The sequence below is a fragment of the Tupaia chinensis genome, unplaced genomic scaffold (genome assembly GCF_000334495.1).
Source record: "Tupaia chinensis unplaced genomic scaffold, TupChi_1.0 Scaffold142846_1, whole genome shotgun sequence".
Lineage (NCBI taxonomy): Eukaryota > Metazoa > Chordata > Mammalia > Scandentia > Tupaiidae > Tupaia > Tupaia belangeri.
Genome location: NW_006202691.1, coordinates 279,510 through 300,056, shown reverse-complemented (window position 1 = coordinate 300,056; position 20,547 = coordinate 279,510). Strand labels below are relative to the sequence as shown.

Here is a 20,547-nt window from a genome sequence, read left to right as displayed (position 1 = left end):
TAGACATTGCATTCTGACTCCAGACACTCAGCCCCCGGAGCCCACCTCGGCACTGCATTAACCCTGGTCTGACAGTATCTATTAGAGTTTCTTTCTTTTCAGTCCTCCTCATCTCAGCCCCTTAAAACCCAAGCTGATATCCATGCTAGAGGGACTCTCGTGAGCATCCTGAGTCCTGCAGAGCCCTTCTTTCTAGTTCAGTTAGACCAGGTCCCATCCTAATCAATGCTTCAGTTGACTTTCCCAGACCTGAAGCTCCCGGACCACAGTGGGTCTATTCTTAGTGTCAATACTGTTGACAAAGCTTCTTTATTATAGGATGTGGATTTTGCTGCTGGACAAAGACCCAAAATATGCTTCCTAAAAGTTTAAGGTTGGTCTGGCTTCTGTGTAGTCATCATAGACTTGGGCTTCTCTTTTGTATTCAGGACATGACTTCCATTCTTGGATCCCATATGGCCCTTTCAGGTTCAGCCATATGTTCTTTTTCCAGAAAGAAGGCAAAGGGAAAGGCTGGCCACTCTCCTCTTTGAAAGCAAGACAAGGAAGTTGTCTTGTTACTTTTGCTCACTTCACAGGAGTAGGAACTTGGTAACCTGACCATGCCTAGGTGCAAGGGACACTGGGAAATGTAGTTTTTATTCTGGTCGGTCTTGTGTCCAGGTAGAAATACAGGAATGTAGACAGGAGAACAGTTGTTAGGGAGTGACCAGCAGTGTCTGTTTCAGCTTTTCTCCTTTTCCTTATCTTCTCTGATTTGATCGCAGCAAACATCAGCTCTCTATGAAGGCAGACCCGGTTGGAGCTTCATCTCTGAATGGCTAGTTGAGAGACTTTGATTCACGCCCTCGATCTGCTCTGTGCTTTGGGTTTTACCTTCAATTTTGGTAGATTTAGAAGTAAGTGGCTCTCCTGACAATCTCACTCAGGGGAGGTGAAAACCAAATGAGATCCTGATTTATGACAGCCCTTTGAACAAACGGGAAATTTTATATTCAGATGCTGTAATTTCATTGTTATTAACAACCGTGATTGTTGCTTGCTCTTCCCAGTTAATTCTTTTCTTTCCTATTATTAGAAAGAAGAAAGTAATTGTTATTTCATTCTCAGGAACATGAGAATGCTGTTTAATTTTGTTTTTGATTTAGGGATCTGGCTCCCTCAACTACTGGGTTACAAGACCAGCCCTCAGTTTGTTTATCTCTAGAACCTCATTTTCGTTTTTGAAGATCTGCCTGCCACTGTGCCTTACAGCTGGGTACCCCCTCAGATGATTTTCTGTCTTCCACATCCATTTCTCCTCCAAAACACTAACTCTAGCTTTTTCCATCCTGTTCTTAAACCATAGGTTTTCTTGCTTGTTTGTTTTTCTCTGCACTGAGACCATTTCAACCTTATTCACTGTGCTCATTTTATCCAGCTCCATGAGCATTCTGTGGCATTGTGGTTATCTTTCTTGTCTGCTGTGTATTTTCTACGCTTCCAGAGGGCAGGGCCTGAGGATCTCTCTGCTCTTTCTCTTCTCCTTTGTGCCAGGGCATGTGCTGCTGGAGTATGGGAAGGACTGTGGCCTCTGAAGCCAGCCAGTTCTGGCTCCAGGCCCCTTTATCCTCCATGAATGCTTTGACCTTTGGCAGTTTCCTCAAGTTAAAACGAAGTTACTGCTCATGAATAGAAAAGCAAGCAGATGCAAAGTACTTAGCATAGTGATTGCATGTAGGGAGTTAAACCACAGTAGCTTCTCCCTGCTTCTGTTTCCTCTCTCAGAGCATATTTATAGGACTCGACAATGATGTGTCTCAGCCTGGTTCTTTGGGTGTGCTCTACTTTAAGAAAATTTGAACTTGCATAAAATACCAGGTGCATCGCAGTGTTTAATGTATAGGTCATTAAATATAAATCTATTTGGATGTGAGTTTCCCTGGATACAAAGTTCTTAAAAAAAAAAAAAATTGGCATGATTGCAGAGCTAGTTAGGGGAAGCTCTTAAGTGAGAAGTTGTTTTCTGTGGTTGGGGGCAGGGACCTCCCAGACATCACAACCCAGGTCTGCCTTCTCTGGGCAGAATGTGGTACTAACAGCAATGGGGAACTCCCTCTGGAGAAGGGAGGATGTCTAGAACAGTGAGGCTCTGGGTCCCCAAAACATGCCAGGTGTCACGCAGCTCGGCAATGCCACAGAAGGCTTTCTAACCCCTATTTTGAAGAGAAGAAAACTGAGGTTCAGAGACATGAAATAACTTATTCAATGTCACAGTCTAAGAGGTGGCTAAGCGGGGTTTTGACCCCAGTTTCATGTGACAACACAGTCATTCCTTTGTTTTATTGCTTTCTTTGCTGATTATTTTGGAATGTGATGGGGGAAGTGTGTGTGTGCATGCATGTGCATGTGTTATGTGTGTGTATGTGTGTCGTATGTTGGGAAGAGCCGAGTAAAGAATCGGAGAGTGAAGGTGGGGCAGTGGAGAGAGGGCAGGGAGGGGGTGTTTTCCCTGGAAGATATTTCTAGTATTTGAATTATAATTAGGGTGAAAAAATATTGGATTGTGTGTGTTGTGGGAGGACATTACCCTTGTTTGTAGCTGGATTACTGCACTGGGCAGAGGAAGTCCCAAGACATTTTAGATGTAAGGAAGCTCTGGTAATGGGATGCCCTGAAGAGTATTATGTCTGATCTTATAGGTACCCACATTTTATAAAAGATAATTTCTATCAAAATAGAAATTATCAGGTGTTTCTGCAATCCAGTCTTTTTATTTTGCTTCTACAAATGTTGCCTCCTCTGAATCTCTTGGTATTCCATGGAGCGGGTAATATTTTGTCCATTTTATGGACAGAGGAATCTGGAGTTGCTTGCCCAGAGTCACATATCAATGAGGGGCAGAGCTGTGCTCCTCTGTCCCAGCCTGTTGAGGTTCCTGCTCTTGCAGGTCACATGCTGGCAATTGGCATTATGGCCCCAGAGCAGTTATGCCAGTAGACTGTGGCACCTGGTCCCATTGTGGAATGTGCTCAAAGCTTGAGCAGAAGGAAAGGTGGGCGAAGAGTGGCAAAGGCCTCATTCACTTTCCCCAAATGAACTTGATTCGTCACATCTCACATCTCTTCAGCCACTTTTTGTCAAGCATGTATTGTGTCTCTCAGCTGCTAGACTGACAACCACAGACAGGTAGAGAGAACCACAGGATGAAAGAGTTTTCCTTTCCTTCTTTGAAATTTGTGGAAGGAGGAAAGCCCTCCAGGGAGATTGTTTTTAAAAATATACAAATAAGTATTGTCCCTGAGAAAACAAATGTAGATTCGTCTGCAGTTCTCCAGAACCTCAAGACTCAGCTCACCTGAGTATGCCCAGGTTCATCTGAATGCTTGCCATGTGCTGGCACTGTGTGAGTACAGGATGGGCCAGGGAATGGGTGGATATGAGCTCTTACCTCCCATGTTTGTGGTCTGCCAGGGAGCCAGATGAGTAATGAAGTGAGACAGATCTTTAAGGAAGGGAAGGTTGTTCTGGGATCATGGGCCCTCACCCAGGTGAGGGATCAAGGAAGGAGTCAAGGAGTTCCCCATTTATTGGGGAAGAACCCTGGGCCAGGTACTGGGGACCTTCCTGAGATTTATCATGTCTCTGTTTGTAGAAGCCTTCCCAACCAGGCTTCAAACTGCCTTAGGTCAGGGGCTGTACAAGTGAACACCAGCTCCACCATGGGTTTAATAGTGAATGAATGGAGGGCAGGAAGAAATTTGAGACATCATTCCTTTCTTAATTACTTCCAATCTATTTCAGGAAATGAGTGCAAACAGGAAAAACCAAGTTAAGCGGGAAAACACTAAGTGTTCGTGGAATAAGCCTTCAGACTTCTGGAAAGACTGAGATAATTTCTATAATGTGGAATTGACAATGTCAGGAAATAGAGATTTTTTACTTGGCTAGCAAATAATGGGTAAGATTTGCATTACTTATAAAGATGAGTAGGTAAGAATAGGGTTAATAATGATGAATGATTGTGTATAGCCTGTGTGCAGAACACCTTACAGACATTCTTTATTCAACTTTCTTAATACCCCTGTGTCACAGGTGTTACTATTCCAACTTAATAGGAAGGGAAACTAAAGCTTAGAAAGATCAATGGTCTTCTCCTGGAATAATCTTCTTATGACTAGTGGAACCAGAATGCAAACCCGGATCTATAAATCCCAAGGTCATTGTCTTTCTACCAGTCTGTGCTGCCATACCGGTCATTGACAGCAACAAGGATGGCTCTGGGGCCAAAGTATGCAGAGAAAGCAACCACTGCTCTTCCTGCCAATAGTGTGAGGAAAGAAAAAGGTGTGCTGATCCAAGAGAGACTGAGTGTTTGCTCTTACCTCTTGGCTTTTCAACCTCTCAGATTCCTTTCTGCAGTGGTATGACACTTGGTGACCAGCTTTGACTGTCATATGCCAGGAGACAGAATTGCCACCTGCTGAATTTCTTTAAATACCCAGATCTTAATCCTGTAGTCTTCATTTAGAAACTCAACTGGGATGCTATAGACTTTATTTTCATTTATTTTTTTTTTTAGAGAGATTTTTTTTTAACATAGGACATGTGCGCTCACCAGAGAGACAGAGGCAGAAAGACAGAAAGTGAGAAATCACCCTCCGGGGGGATGGCCATGCCACAATTCCTTCTCCTCCATTATCCTCTCAGGATTTTGGGCACACACATTTCTGTGCCCCGCATGAGTTTCAAGCTGCTGGGTCTGGGACTCAAACCGCAGTTTACTGCGTGGGAGTCCAGAGATGTAAGCATTATGCCATCTGCTGGTCCCTAGACTTTATTTTTTATTCATAGGATTCCACCAGTGGTTTCTAGATTATATCACTGTGTTAGATCAAAGACACTATAACTCATGATGTTGATCAGCTTGTTTCTTTTGAAGACTCTCCCCTCTCCTATATAGTCCCCTTCTGAATTGAAGCTACCTGGAGAGGAGACTAATTAGACAGTGAGGATGGTTTATAAAAGCCATCTCCACCGCCAACAAAACCAACCAAGCTGCATGCACAGCTGACAATAGATCAGAAGCTAAATTTCTCTTTTTGGAATCACCATAGCATAGAAAGTCCATGGGATCAAAAGAGACAAGCATGGATATGAAGCCTGGGCCTACTACTTAATAGGTCACAAGCTGATTAATTGCCATGCCTGTTTCTTCATCTGAAAATGGGAATGATGCATATTAAATGACATAAGTGAAGGTAGTTTTTTCATAATCTTTGTTTTTGCCTGGTATCCAGTCATGCTGCAGATGGCTTATTAGTTGATGTTGATGCCCTTCTTTAAACACCCTTTGTCTGTGTTGTTCGTTCATTAACTTGGTTGAATTGTCCAACAGTTCCACCAGGCACTAGGGTGAGTATTGGGTGAGGATTTAAAGGCAGGGAGGAAGTATTGTGTGCAGAGATGTTAACAGGGAGTAGGGACGGCACAATGCTTTGTATAAGAAGAGTTGATCAGCATTAGTTTGTGGTACTAAATATCAAGAAGAAAATTTTCTGGTGAGGATGCTGCAAAACGAGAAGCTGTTAGGGCCAGCTCCATAAATCTACTGTGAGGGACTTTTTAGACTCACAAAATGTTTCCATTTTCACTTTTTCCCATCGTGGCCCTGTGCATGCATGAGAAAGAATAATTTTAGCTCTCATCAGTCAGAGGTCTGGCTCTGAATCACAGCTACATGGTGATAAAAACCTACTGTCACCTCAAGAAAGCTTGGCAAGGAGAGAGGTCTTGGTAGGAAGAGCAAAATGAAAGAGTAGGAAATTTTGAAAGAAAATCAAATATGTGAAAAATCACCAGTTTTGCAGAGGTGCAGTTTCCCTGCTGGAAGGCTAACTCTGATCAGAAGAAATATCCTTTGCTCCGCCTGTGGGGAAGGGATGGGAAAAGGGGCTGAGCTGGGGGCGGCAGAGCCACAGCTGGGGGTGGATTTTCTTCTTCCTAAATTGTAACTATGCAAATGAGGGTCAGGCTCTCTTCTTAGGGCTTCCTGGGTTTGGTGTGAGGAAAGCAGAATGCACTCATTGGCGAAACTATAGTAAACTCTAAAAACTCATAGTGAGGCCTGAATATTCAAATTAACAGAGAACAGCAGACTGACTCCATTTCTACAAAATGCTGGAGGCTTTTGGGCCCAGCCCAGCCATTGGGAAGTCAGGCAACAGGCAAAAGCCACAGGTTTTCTCTGGCTCTCTTTTTAATTCCATGCATTCTGGGAAGCTCAGATGTTTAGTTACACAGAGCTATCCTCACGTGTGCGGGTGTTGGCACCTCGACTGAAGTTCAGCACCTTTACAAGTGGATGGAAGGCAGGAATACTGAGCAAAGGTCTTTATGAGTACATGGTTGAATATGTGGTGTGAGATTTCCATTTTTGCTTCTCTCTCTCTACCTTCCACAAGCATTTATCAAAACCCTACTATGTGTCAACCACGTAGAAATGATGTGAAAACAGATGGATACTTAGTCATTCTTTTTCTGTGATAACTAACCAGATTGTCAATAGTCTATGAGCATATCTAGAGTTTTAGAATTGAGAAGAATTTTCAACTCAATTTCTAGGTTTTTCATGAACCATGCTTCCACCATCCTGTTTTTAGAGTTGGCTTTTTGGACCCAACTCTGTGACTTGACATTTATTCAAATGTGTCTCCCCATTTTTCATGGCTATACCAATCTGAGAACAAAGATGTGTCTTCCTCTGTCTTCTGTTGCTACAACAGAATTCCTCAGACTAAGTAATTTATTAAAAAATAGCAATTTATTTGACTTACAGTTCTGGAGGCTGAGAAGCCCCAAATCATGGCCCCATCAGCTAGTGAGGGTCATCCCAAGGCAGAAGCCATCACATGGCAAGAGAGTTTCTGAGTGAGGAAATCAGGTTGAATTCATTCATTTTATCAAGAGTTCATTTCTGCAATAACTAACGTACTCCCATGATAATGGCATTAATCTATTCTTAATCACCTCCTGCCTCTCAACACTGTTACGGTGGCAATTAAATTTCAACATGAGTTTTGGAGGGAAAGGCAAATGATTTATTACCATTTGCTGAGTTTGAGAGGGGCCATGTGACACATCACCATCCCTCCTTGCCTCCCCAAACCGTCAGCCACAATGCCCTGGCAGCCAGACATGGCGGCTCACCCTCTGTGTAAAATCACTGACCTGCTTTTTGTCAGCCGGATCCCAGAGACTTGGCTAGTGCTTATCCCCAGGTTTTGAAGCTGAGCATGAGGCATGGGGCAGGGAGAGGGCTTGCATGAGGTCACATGCTGACCTTTCTGCAGCCGGCCAGGCTGAAAATAGAACCCTTGACGTCTGCCTCTGGGAGTTCAGATCTGACTCTGCACTTGCTACCCTGCCCCCTTGCCCCTTCAACCAGCTGTTCCCCAGAGATCTTGGAACCAGCTGAGAGAGTGGGAGCAAGAGTGTGCAGGTAAACTCAGATTTGAGGGAAGTCAGAGCTTATATAAGTGGATTTGATTTAGAAGCTCAGCAGGATGTTTTGTCTATGTTTGGGTCAGCCAGGATGATACCATGTCGATGATGGTAGTAAGAGCTAAGATTTTCTGGGCGCTTACTCTGGGCCAGGTTCTCTTAACCCATATTGACTTGGTTAATCCTCATAACCCTATGAGATGGTCTATGGTCATCCTTCCCATTTTACAGATAAGAAAACAGGAGCAACAAGGGGTGATAAATCATTTGACTCAAATCAGCCAGGAAGTAGAGGAGCTAGGATTCATTGATTCCAACTGCAGCTACTCACTAGCTCAGTGTGTACTGAAGAGCTACTGTTTGGAGCCTACAGTCAACTTTCAGGGTCATCCTTTCTCCTCTTTGTGCTACTTCTTCGCCTCTGCTGTTGCCACTCTAAGGGGCTGATGGTGTGGGGTATTGTGAGGGAGGGCAAGGTGGGTAGATTTCCATGAAAACAGACACGTCAGAAGGTCTCCTGTTCTCCTCACACACACGCTCCTCCTTCGCTACTCACTCTCGGCATGACTTGGGACAGTTTGAGAGACAGGTATTGCCTTCTGACCTTCATCCTCCTCATCTGTAAATAGAGATGGTGGTGTCTGCCTGGCTGGGTGCTCGTGGGGCCTATGAAACCCCCGGCACAGAGTACGTGCTGAATAAATCTGAAAAAACAACTGTTAACTGTTAACGTTATTATTGTCATTCCTCTCTTCTAACTCCTTGTTCACTAGAAATGGAGGTCTTGAAGTGGTGGGGATAAGGAGGCATGGGGAAGGTTGGCAGGGTCAGTAGGGACAGAAGCCTGAGAGGGGGTGCTCCTTCTACATTGTGTGGAGGCTCCTGATGGGGTTACCAAGTGACTGGGCCCACTCAGCTGCTGCTCTCCTCCTTTAATCAGGCTTTTTGCAAAGCACTTATCTCATTATTTAAATATCCTCCAGTTGAATGTTCTCACATTCATAACTTAATGGCCTTAATTATGCACATTAGTGAGAAAAGTGCTTGCATTGCACTGTGTTGCCTGCTGACATTCCACAGCTCCTTGGAGGCCACAGGTTGGACTTCTGAGCACAGGGTCCCTGGTCAGGTACAAGAAGGGATCACAGAACAAGAGGACTCCAATGGCACAATTGTCTTTCGGTGCCACTGCAGCCCGCTGTTCAAAGGCAAGGTGTGCTTGGTGTGGCTGTGTTCTTTGTCAGGGGTGGGGATGAGAAGAAGAGAACAGTGTTTGGCAGGGAGCCAGTTCTAGGTCAGTTCCTAAGAACTTACTTTGCTTCCCTGTGCTTCCATGTTTTATTGACTGAAGATGGGAAAAGGAACCTTCACCTTCTCTTTCCTGAGAGAAACATGAATGGGGCAAATTTTTTTTAAGAGGTTTTTTCTGTCGGGCGCGTGGGCTCACCAGACAAGCAGAGAGAGACAGAGAGACAGAAAGCGAGAAATCACCCCCCGGGGGGGATGGCCACAATCCCTTCTCCTCTGTTCTCCTCTCGGGATCTTGGACACACATGCACACGCGCCCGGCGTGAGTTTTAAGCCACCGGCTCCGGGACGCAAACCGTGGTTGACCACATGGGAGTCCAGCGACACAGCCATTACGCTAACTGCTGGTCCCAAATGGGGCAAATTTGAGATCTGCTCTGTAACTTTGGACCAGGTCTTTCCAGAGAGTATGTCAGTGAGGAAAGCCTAGGGAATTAACTTAATGTGTGTTACTCTAATGGGGAGTGAACAGGAGCCTAATGTCTGGTATTCCATTTTTTCTAAACATGTATTGAATGCCTTCTCTGTGCAGGGCCACAGCATAGCGAACAGACCCTATTTACTCTGAACGTACACAGCAATGAAAAAGTTCTGTTTCCCCATGTAATGAAATATAATATCTAGCAGGTCCACTCTCTGTGCTTAGAGTGGGTGGTATGAATATTGCTGTGTTATCCAAGCGAAGACACATCCTCTTGCTAATTGTGCTTGTGAAGGAAAGCAGGGGGTCTTGACATCATCTGTGATGCCGTCAGCCTTCCCTAAATCCTCCCAGAGAGGTTGCCAGTTGCCTGTGGTTGATGAGTGTATTTTATTCATTTGCTTAACAGAAGACTGAACTTGGGAACCAGCAGTTAGCGTAATGGCTATGTCACTGGACTCCCGAGTAGTCGACCGCAGTTCGTGTCCTGAACCCGGTGGCTTAAAACTCACGCTGGGCGTGTGTGCGTGCGTGCCCAAGATCCCGAGAGGAGAATGGAGAAGGGATTGCGGCGTGACCATGCCCCCGGGAGGTGATTTCTCACTTTCTGTCTCTATGTCTCTCTGTCTGTCTGGTGAGCGCACGCACCCTATAGTGAAAACCTCTCCAAAAAAACCAACCAAACAAACAAAAAAACCCAGAAGACTGAGCTGCTAGCTGCCAAGAATAAATGAACAAACTTGCAAAGAGGCAGCAGTCTCCGGGGACAGACAAGTACACAGACAATGTTAATGTACCACACAAAGCCCTATGGTTATAATTAAGGATAGATGTCTTTGTCTGTTGTTGCATTGCTAGCACAAATACCTGAGCCTGGGTAATTTATACGGAAATGCAGGTTTATTTAACTTACAGTTCTTGTGGCTGGAAAGTCCAAAGGCATAACTTGGCCTACAACATGGCTGACAGGAGCAGGTAGGATGGCAGGCATGTGCAAAAAGAAGAAAGCTACGGGCAGCTTTGTCTTCTTAACAGCCTGCACCCTCAGGAACTAACCCCTTCTTGTGAAAGGTAAAGCACGCAGGAGACAACATTAATTCATTCCCAAGGCGAATGCCTCTGTGATCCAATCACCACCCGCTAGGATCAAATTCCAAAATATGAGCCTTTGGGGGACAAACTGTTAACCAAACCAAATAGGTAGAACTTACCTAAATTAGTCTTAAGGGGACCAGATAGGTATTTACCATGACCTGAGGGTGGAATGTTAGCTAGATTTTAAGGAAATGAGAGGTAGGAGGGTGTGGAGGCAGAGCATAGGATGAAAGAGAATTTGAAGAGAATGAAATGAGTTCACACAGATGAAATGTTTTAAGAGAAGCAGCTAGCAGGACTCAAAGCTCAAGTGGGGCTTCTGTGGGGCTAATTTTGAAGTGTTAAAGGGGCTTTTTTCTGAGGGCAGGAGGAGGTATCTGAAGATTTTAAGCAATGGATGTTTCTATTACAGATTGGATTAGGAGGGAGCTAGTTGAGAAGCCGAAATGATAGGGGCCTGGGTAGTGGTGCAGCAAGCAGTACGGTGTGATGCTCTGTGAGGTAGTTGTGCATTGGAGGTTACTGATTTGTGTCTACAGGCCTCCCTGAGTACACTGGACATATGCATGTAGTTGTGCATTGGAGGTTACTGATTTGTGTAGAGGCCTCCCTGAGTACACTGGACATATGCACGCCCATGGTCTCGGGCTGGCTGAAGCTGGGAGTGGATTGCACTGCCGAGACCCTGTTGGGGGTGCCTGCCCACTCTTCCTCATGGAGGAAATAAATAAACTTTAAAAAACCAATATGAAGATTTTGTGGTATTTTAGTGGAAAAATAATGATGAGCTAAGGTAAGGCAGTGCTAGTGAGGACGAAGAAAACTGGAAGGATTCCAGAAGTATGGGACTTGAAGTAGCTGGATGGCTCTTGGCAACATCTCTGCCTGGGGTTGGGGACAGGGTGTGTGACTGCACTGTGGAGGGCCCACTTCGCCATGGGCTTCCTTCCCAGCCAGGCAGGTAGACAAAGCACTGTAACAATGCCTGGCAGCACCACTTTCAGCCATATGGCGAGTCTGTGGGCGGCCGGGCAGCAACAGTGGGCAATGGCAGGGCCGTCAGGTGGTGATAACAGATGAGCACGTCTCCCGAAGCCAAGACTTTCTTTTCAGCCTCCGAACAGAGTCACCGCCCTGCCACCACCACCATGTGCACAATGGCCCAGGGTTGGGTGTCACCTACTGGTATTTTGGGCCACATTGCTCATGCAGTTGGAGACCAAGGTCAGCGGCAGAGCAGCACCTTTTTGTTTTTCTTGAGCTCCTTTCCTTGAGCTCCTCTGGGTTAAAATCGGAGAAACCTCTGCCTTGAGAGGATTATTTTACTAAAGGAACAATGGGTCAGACCGTGAGATTCACTCTCCAGCCTGCACCACGTGTGGGTTTTGTGTGCTCTGCAGTGCGGGGGACCACCTGCTCCTGGTGAGGGGGCTGGGGTGGGGAGCAGGTCGTCCCCAGTTCTCTCCTCTCCCTTCCCCTCCCATGTGGTCATGGTGATGGTCTTCTCAGATCTGTTTATCATGGTCTCCCCAGGGCCCCTTCACCCCTCTGGGCCACTCACATGAGTACCTTGCAAGAAGGTACTCATCTGTAAATAGAGATGATGATGATGTCTACCTGGCAGGGTGGTTGTGAGACCTGTGAAACCCCTGGCATAGAGTAAGTGCTGAATAAATCTGAAAAAATAACTGTCAAAGTTATTTATTATTATTGTCATTCCTCTCTTCCAACTGCTTGTTCACTAGAGATGGAGGCCTTGGAAGGTATGTAGCGCAGGGCCTGCACCAGAGGCAGATGGGGCCAGCCCTCTGCACTTGCAGTGTGCTGCGGTGTTTGGAAAGGGGAAGGCTCCCTTCCATCTTCTGAATGCCTGAGATTTGGAAGCCAAGCACTTAGATGTTCTCCAGAAATGGCTACCTGTCTGTTTTTCTTACTTGGGGCCTTAGGAGTATTAGTGCAAGGCCACAGGCCTCTTGCTCCAGGCTATACCTCCTTAGTGTTCCTTACCCACCTTGCCCAGTCTCACCTCACATGTGCTCATAGGGCCACCTTTCTTCCCACCTCTGGGAATAACCACCCTCTGCCTGCTCCCATGCCCGTCCATGGGCTTCCCTCCTCTGGCCTCTCACCTTCCTTCCTCACAGCTCTCTCTCTCTCTTTCTCCCTCCAGAATATTTGATTTGATCTATAGAATTGTTTATCAGCAGCTCCCTGGAGTCCTGCAGGAGACCCTCGCCCAGCCCCCTCAGCCAGGTTTGGGTCCTGCTGCTTTGCTCAGAGCTGAGGCAGGTTCAGAGGAGTTGGCTGCAAGCTTGGGGACTGCTGCAGGGGCCTGAAGCCTTTGCCCTGGGAAAGGGGAGCAGTATTCAGTCCTTGGCCCTGAAGCCAGCCTTCAGTAGAGCCCCTTACTCTGTTATGTATGGAGGATCCTGCTTCAGGAAGAGCAGTTCCTGTTCACGGTCGCCTGTATGCAGCTTAGGGACGGCTGTGCACAGAATGTCGGGGGTGCAATTTTTCTAAAACTCTTCATTTGCCCTCAGGTCGATACCCCAGAGTGGGAACCCCCTTGCAGTTACTAGAAACAGAAATGGTTAAGTTGACGATGGAACTGTCTCTTAGAGCTTAGGGAGAGGGGTAGATGGGGTGGAGAGGCCATGTGTGTCTGCCTGACCTATCAGACTCAGCAGCCATGGTGAACTGCCCTGCAGCATTTCAAGGCTGGGGACCTACAGAGGGAGGTCTGTTTGTTCATTCTGACCTCAGCCCCTGTCCCGAGGCCGGCTGAGCCCCAACTGCTTGTGCCAGGCAGGAGCCGAAATGTCCTCTGGCCTCACTGGAAGCTCCAACAGATGGCGATGCAGCCCCTCTGCCTCTCCTCAAGGCCTGTTCAGTCCCTGCTCCCTCCAGTCACAAGCATTACACTCCCCCCTTCCTCCGTGTTTCTTTTTTTCCAGGTCTTTCTAGTGCTTGTTTTGGCGTTCTACCTCAATGTGCAGGAAGTCAAATTAGTGGCTCTTTTCTCTAAGGATTAAGAGTTGAGGGAGAGGACCTTGGCTCTGGGAGGATTTTGCTAGCTTCAGAGGTACCATCAGCATAGGGCTATATGGAAACCCACAGAGTAATCAGCCTATTGCATGCTCCTTTCAACTCTTTTCTTGTATTAGTGCATAATTTTGTCTTTATCTGGCAACATTCCTTCCAAGCCCTTAAGCATCACTCAGGCTTTAAAATTCATGCAGAGAGCCATCTGTCAGGACAGCGCTGTTTCATTTACTTGTCGGTCACCTGTGCATGGAGTCCTGCATTCCTGGAGCGGAGTCAGGCTGTGGGGATCCTGAGGAGGAATCGTTTTTGGACCTGCCCTCAAGGAATCTGTTGGTCCAGAACCTAAGTCTAAAGTAAAATATCTAGAGACGTTTTTTAGTCTGTGGAGAAAGGGCTACAGAAGTTAGAGAATGAGAAGTGACTTTCAGGAAGAAATGTCTTCTGTGATTTTATGAGCAGGCCTCTGAATATACCATGCGAATGTTGGATGGGTCTCAAAGGTTTATTACTGTCATTGCTGGTAAAGCAGGGATTGATTCACAGATATGCGATCTCTGATGTCCATTTTAAAGGAGGCTCTATGTAATGTGGGTGTGGGGATGGGCACTTATTTGTCCATCTGGCCAATGGAGAGGTACAATGGATCTGAAGCAGCCAGGAGAAAAGGAGCCAGGAGTCCCACCTGCTTGGGAATTGCTAATCACTTAGTTGGCTTAGAATACATATTTAAACAACTATCAAATATAGATAGCTCACAGCCAAGGAATGCTGATTTTAGGATGAGTAGATCCAGGAGAATGGGCCTGGAATGAGATCTGAATGAAGCTGTGTAGAAGACGCAGGGAGGGACCAGCAGTTAGCGTAATGGCTACGTCGCTGAACTCCCATGTAGTCAACTGTGGTTCAAGTTCCGGACCCGGTGGCTTAAATTCACACCAGGCACGTGTGTGCATGCCCAAGATACCAAGAGGGAAATGGAGGAGAAGGGATTGCAGTGTGGCCATGCCCCCTGGGGGGCGATTTCTCGCTTTCTGTCTCTCTGTCTCTATCTTTTTGGCGAGCGCATGCGCCCTATAGTGAGGACCTCTCCAAAAAAAAGAAGATGCAGGGAAAGGTATTTTGAAAGTGATCAAGTGATCATGGCATTCAGAGTCCAGGAGTCCAGGTCATAGAAGATACGATCCTTGCCCGAAGCAGTTCAGTATCCAAGTGACTCTCAGAAAACAGATAATTGGGATGTAAGGCACTGTGTGACACTGTCTATCTCAGTGTCAGCAGAGTTGACCTGAATTCTTAGAGCAGCTTTTCCTCCAGACTTCCTTAACATTCTTAGTAGCACTGCATATGCCCAAGTACCAAGCCCCTCCTGACTTAACTGTCTTGGTAGCACCACTTGGTATGCCCAGCTACCAAGCCCTTTGCTGCACCATTGACCTTCACGAGGTCTCTGCAAGGCCACAGGCCTCTTGACTCAGACTATACTCAATTCAGTGTTCCCTCCCACATTGCCTCATCTCACCTCACATCTGCTCATGGGGCTGCCTCTCTTCCTATCTGCCGGAATAACCACCTCCACCAGCTCCCATGCCTGACCATGGCTTCCCTCTAGCTTCTCACCTTCCTTCTTCTTTCCTCTCTCTCTCCCCTTCTCCCCTTCTCCTGAAGAGTTGATTTTTGAAACATAGAATTCTGCTTCTCCTAGTTTCCATGACTGCACCCTGATCTTCATTCACACCTCCTGCTTTTACCTCCTGCTTGTTGCCTTTCCCTCTTTTCACTGTCCCATGTAGTCCCGCCTGACCTGACTACCCATTTTCATGTGGAAGATGACTCAGAAGGTAGACTGTCCTGTAAGGAGGACACTGTGACTGTCCACCGAGGGCCTAGCTGGCTCTGACTATGGTGGTGGCAGTGGAGGGAAACAGGGGCAGGAAGGTCCAGAACAGATTTTGGAGGTAGAAGAAAGAGGACCAGGTGATGATTGGCAGTAGTAGGGTTGGAGCCAGAGGGTTTGTAAGACTAGTGCCTTACCTGGAGCTGGGTAACAAGAGGTGAGCCTGGTGTGGAAGTAGGGGTAGAGGCACTGTTTAGAGGCTGACCCTGAGTTTGGGTTCAAGTATGTTGAGTTTGAGCTAGTCAGGAAATGTAAGCAGAAATGGCTTGTGGGGCTAGGGCTAAGAGGAGAGGTTTGGTTTAGAAATAAAAATCTTTGGAAGCTATTGGCATATAGTGTCTTGGGTAAATTGGGATGCAAATTGAGTGTATGGTTGAAGGCAAAGGTCTTGGAGGGGTTTATGGATGTGTTTCTCACTAGCGTAATGTGAGATGTGCATGACTGTAACAACGGATCAAAGCTGGGCCTCTTTCTATCTGGCTAGGCTGAGGAGGAGGATGAAGATAGCAGAGAACAAGGCACCATCTGGATTTAAAAAAAGAAAAAGCCCATCAGTGAGGCAAACCTTGTTGTTCCGTTAACCATTGTCTACAGAGATGATGCTGCTCTCCTGTCAGTCTGACAGTGAGACAGGTGGTACAAGCCATACCCGCACTCTCCTAGCTCCACTGTGACCTTGGCCCGTGTTTGTACACCAGAATTGGTAATGTGGCTCATTGCACTGAACCTTCTCAGCACTACCCACGGGCCTAGTTTTTATTTCTGCCTCTTCTCAGAGTTCCGTTCCAGAAAGTCTCTAAACAGACTAAACATATCCAAGTGCTTCACACCTCCTACAGCCATTTCTAGCCCACCAAGCCTCAAAAAACATATTTGTCTGTTCAAAAGAAACCATAATTTTGGCTCTTCTACATTCAGTAGTCCAAAGATGTCTTCAGCTGAACAAATAAAGAAACAAATAAAAGAACTTCTAAGTGTCCTTCTGCTCAGTCCGTTTGTCTAAACAGCCCCAGGTCAAGTTCTGGCAGGAACACCTGGGATGGTTTGTGCCAGATGCCATGTCGTCCTCCCTGTCCTCTTGGTACGTGAATGGGGACTGCTCTTAGCAAGCCCAGACCTCATCCAGAAATCACTGTCTTTTTGAACTGCTTTGTATTTGTGTAATTATTTGCTTAAAGTATGTCTCTGCTGGTTTTAAGAGCAAAGACACTACCCATCTCTGCAACATCTTAAAGGAATTGGGCTGATTTAATTTACCATATTTTCTTGAGGAATGGTACAGTGCTTAGTAGGCAATAGGTAAAGGGTTAAAGAATTATACTAACTTATGACACTTTTATCCTAAAACTTCTTCGTGGGTCTTCTCTACTTTTATTATCATAGGTTTGATTATTATTATTTTTTAATTGCCAGAGAGCACATGCACTCAGCAGAGGGAGATGGAGAGAGAGAGAGAGAGAGAGAGAGAGAGAGAGAGAGAGAGAGAGAGGGAGAGAGAGAGGGAGAGAGAGAGGGAGAAAACATCCTCCCACACACTCCCCGCCCTGGAGTATTGTCACAGCACAGTCCTTTCTTCTCCATTTCTCTATCTTGTTGGGATTTGAGGCACACAGACATGCCTGGCTTGTTTTTTTCAAGCTGTCAGGGCCTGGATTCAAATTGCAGTAAGCCATGTGGAATCTGGCTTTCCTTAGTTACCAGGACATAGGGCTGGACCCTCATGGGTTTGATTTTTTAGAAATCTGACTTTAGCATATACCTTAGTGGGGTTGACTCTGTGAGAACAAGAGAGCAGTTCACAGCCTGGGCCTTAGCATTCGACAATGTAGCCTTAAATTCTCTTCTGCTTACCTAACAGCTATGTTTCTGGGGCAAGTGGCTTAACCTCTTTGAGCCTCATATTCCTCATCTGTAAATGGGGACAAGTTTCTTACCTAAAAGTGTTGTTGAAAAGATCAAATGAAGTCACAAATATAAACTGCCTAGTATAGTGTCTGGCCAATCAATTAGTGGTAAACCCAATATATTTTGATAACTTATCTTTACTATTTTTTTTTTTAGATCACTGGTTTCCCAATTCTTCTGGTTAAGATCTCTTAATCTTTAAAAATTAGCAAAAACCCCCAACAGCTTTTTTATTTTTTTTGGAGGGGGAGAGGTTTTGCTATAGGGCATGTGTGCTTGCCAGAAAGACAGAGAGAGAGAGAGAGAGACAGAAAGCGAGAAATCACCCCCCAGGGGGATGGCCATGCCGCAATCCCAGGGGGATGGCCATGTCGCAATCCCTTCTCCTCCTTTCTCCTCTCAGGATCTTAGGTATGCACGCACATGCCCACACACCCAGTGTGAGTTTAAGCCACTGGGTCTGAGACTCGAACCATGGTCGACTACGTGGGAGTCCAGCGACATAGCCATTATGCCATGTGCTGGTCCCCCAACAGCTATTATACTGTTTGTATGATAGATATATTCATATATGCATGTGAATATGTATACATATATATCAATATGTATGTATATTCTTGTGGTTAAGGCAGATCCCACATGGTTGACTACACGATCCCAAGTCCCAGACCTGGCAACTTGAGAAATGCACCAGGTGTGTATGAGTCCATGCCCGAATCCTGAAAGGAAGGAGAAATGGAAGAGAAAGAATTGTAGCATGACCATTCCCCACGGGGATGCTTTCTCACTTTCTCTGTCTTCAGAAGTACATGTGCCCTCTGGTGAATTAATTAATTAAGAGTAATTAAATAATTGGGACCAGTGGTAGTTAAGGTGCTGGGCTTTCACATGGCCAACTATGGTTTGAATCCTGGACCTCACAGCTTGAGATTCATTCTGGGAGAGTTTGCATGCGTGCCCCAAATCCTAGATGCAAAATGGAGGGGAAGAGATAGAAGAGATAGTGGTATGGTCATCCACCTAGGGGGGTGATTTCTCACTTTGGCTTTTGCTATCTTTATCTGTCTTTATGGTGAGCATACATGCCCTATGTCAAAAACCTTTAAAAAAAGTAATTAAACAATTACATATTGACTATATCGTGGTTTTGTGTGTGTGTGTGTGTGTGTGTGTTTGTGTGGTTCTAAAATTTTGGTTTTCAGATCCCTGTTGGTAACATGTGTGTAAGAAGATAATATGGGTGAGTGAGGCCTTCTTTTGCAAAGTATCCCACCTGCAGATGAGACAGGGCACTTCATTTTCTTGTCTTCCTTCTCTGCTGAAGTACCATGTCAGTTTCTACTGCCTGTTCAGGATGTGTTAAAAGGACTTCATGTTTCATAAAAGGATAAATTAGAGGTCCTTTCAATCCTGAGATGCTGTAAATATCCATTAGCTCATTCTTACCACCTCTATTATGGGCAAGGCAATAGCAAAAGGCAACATAAATCCATGATACTGAATTAGCTTCCATCCATTATGACTGTGTCTATATTGTGTGCCAGGTGTGTGTGAAAAGATGAGGAAGAGTAAAGCACAGACCCTACCTTTAAGAAGCTCGGAGTCCAGTTACTGTGAGGCAGGATGTGAGAGATTTATGGTCGGAGTCTGTTTTTGCCCTCAGTGCTGATCTATCTGTGCTGAGTAGTGTCTTCTGAAGACATGTAGGGAAGATGTGGCTTCAGATATTCCATTAAAATTAAGAAGTTGCCCTTCACATGTTTGATTAACTACCTAGGGTCAAGTGGGTAAACTTTTTCTTTGGAGCTGGTCCTGGAAGAGCAAAGCTTACACACAGTAGGTCAGTAATGGACAGCTTTCCCTCTGCCTGGTGTCTCCAGAGAGAATGGAAGACACTCATCCTAATATCCTCTTAAGTCTCAGCTTAAGCACTACGATGACAAACTGGGATGAATGGTTGACAGAGAGCAGGACAATTATGAACAGACATCCAGTAGTTTTTCCCAGGACAGCTTTGTTAGGGGAGTGACTACGTACCCACCCCAGAGGCTACAGGGTGGCTACAGCTCAGGCCTAGGGGGTAAGGGTAGCAGATACAGTTTTTGACTGCTTCTGCTGCTCTTCTTCCATGAAAGGACATAAAGAGTGATTCTGGGGGACCAGCAGGTGGCATGGTAGTTAAGGTGCTGGACACTCCCACATGGCCGACCATGGTTCGAGTACTGGATCTGATGGCTCGCATTCTCACTTTCCCCCTCTCTATGTCTCTTTCTGGTCAAATTAACTATAATAAATGAATGAATAAATAAATAATTTAAAATAAAATAAATGAATGAATAAAATTAAAATAAATCTTTAAAAAAAGGGAGTGATTCTGAAGTTGAAGAAAGATCACGCTAGGATCTGAAGTCAGGTGTGGGTATGAGAGTCTAGCTCCATGACTCGGACCTCACAGCTTGAGATTCATTCTGGGAGAGTTTGCATGCGTGCCCCAAATCCTAGATGCAAAATGGAGGGGAAGAGATAGAAGAGATAGTGGTATGGTCATCCACCTAGGGGGGTGATTTCTCACTTTGGCTTTTGCTATCTTTATCTGTCTTTATGGTGAGCATACATACCCTATGTCAAAAACCTTTAAAAAAAGTAATTAAACAATTACATATTGACTATATCGTGGTTTTGTGTGTGTGTGTGTGTGTGTGTGTGTTTGTGTGGTTCTAAAATTTTGGTTTTCAGATCCCTGTTGGTAACATGTGTGTAAGAAGATAATATGGGTGAGTGAGGCCTTCTTTTGCAAAGTATCCCACCTGCAGATGAGACAGGGCACTTCATTTCTTGTCTTCCTTCTCTGCTGAAGTACCATGTCAGTTTCTACTGCCTGTTCAGGATGTGTTAAAAGGACTTCATGTTTCATAAAAGGATAAATTAGAGGTCCTTTCAATCCTGAGATGCTGTAAATATCCATTAGCTCATTCTTACCACCTCTATTATGGGCAAGGCAATAGCAAAAGGCAACATAAATCCATGATACTGAATTAGCTTCCATCCATTATGACTGTGTCTATATTGTGTGCCAGGTGTGTGTGAAAAGATGAGGAAGAGTAAAGCACAGACCCTACCTTTAAGAAGCTCGGAGTCCAGTTACTGTGAGGCAGGATGTGAGAGATTTATGGTCGGAGTCTGTTTTTGCCCTCAGTGCTGATCTATCTGTGCTGAGTAGTGTCTTCTGAAGACATGTAGGGAAGATGTGGCTTCAGATATTCCATTAAAATTAAGAAGTTGCCCTTCACATGTTTGATTAACTACCTAGGGTCAAGTGGGTAAACTTTTTCTTTGGAGCTGGTCCTGGAAGAGCAAAGCTTACACACAGTAGGTCAGTAATGGACATCTTTCCCTC

At 45.5% G+C, this 20,547-nt stretch overlaps 1 protein-coding gene across 1 annotated transcript in view; it reads left to right on the top strand.

Moving 5' to 3' along the window:
• The window catches only part of KCNH1 (potassium voltage-gated channel subfamily H member 1), a 375,558-nt gene that overhangs the window by 171,088 nt on the left and 183,923 nt on the right, over positions 1 to 20,547 (top strand). The window lies entirely within an intron of this gene.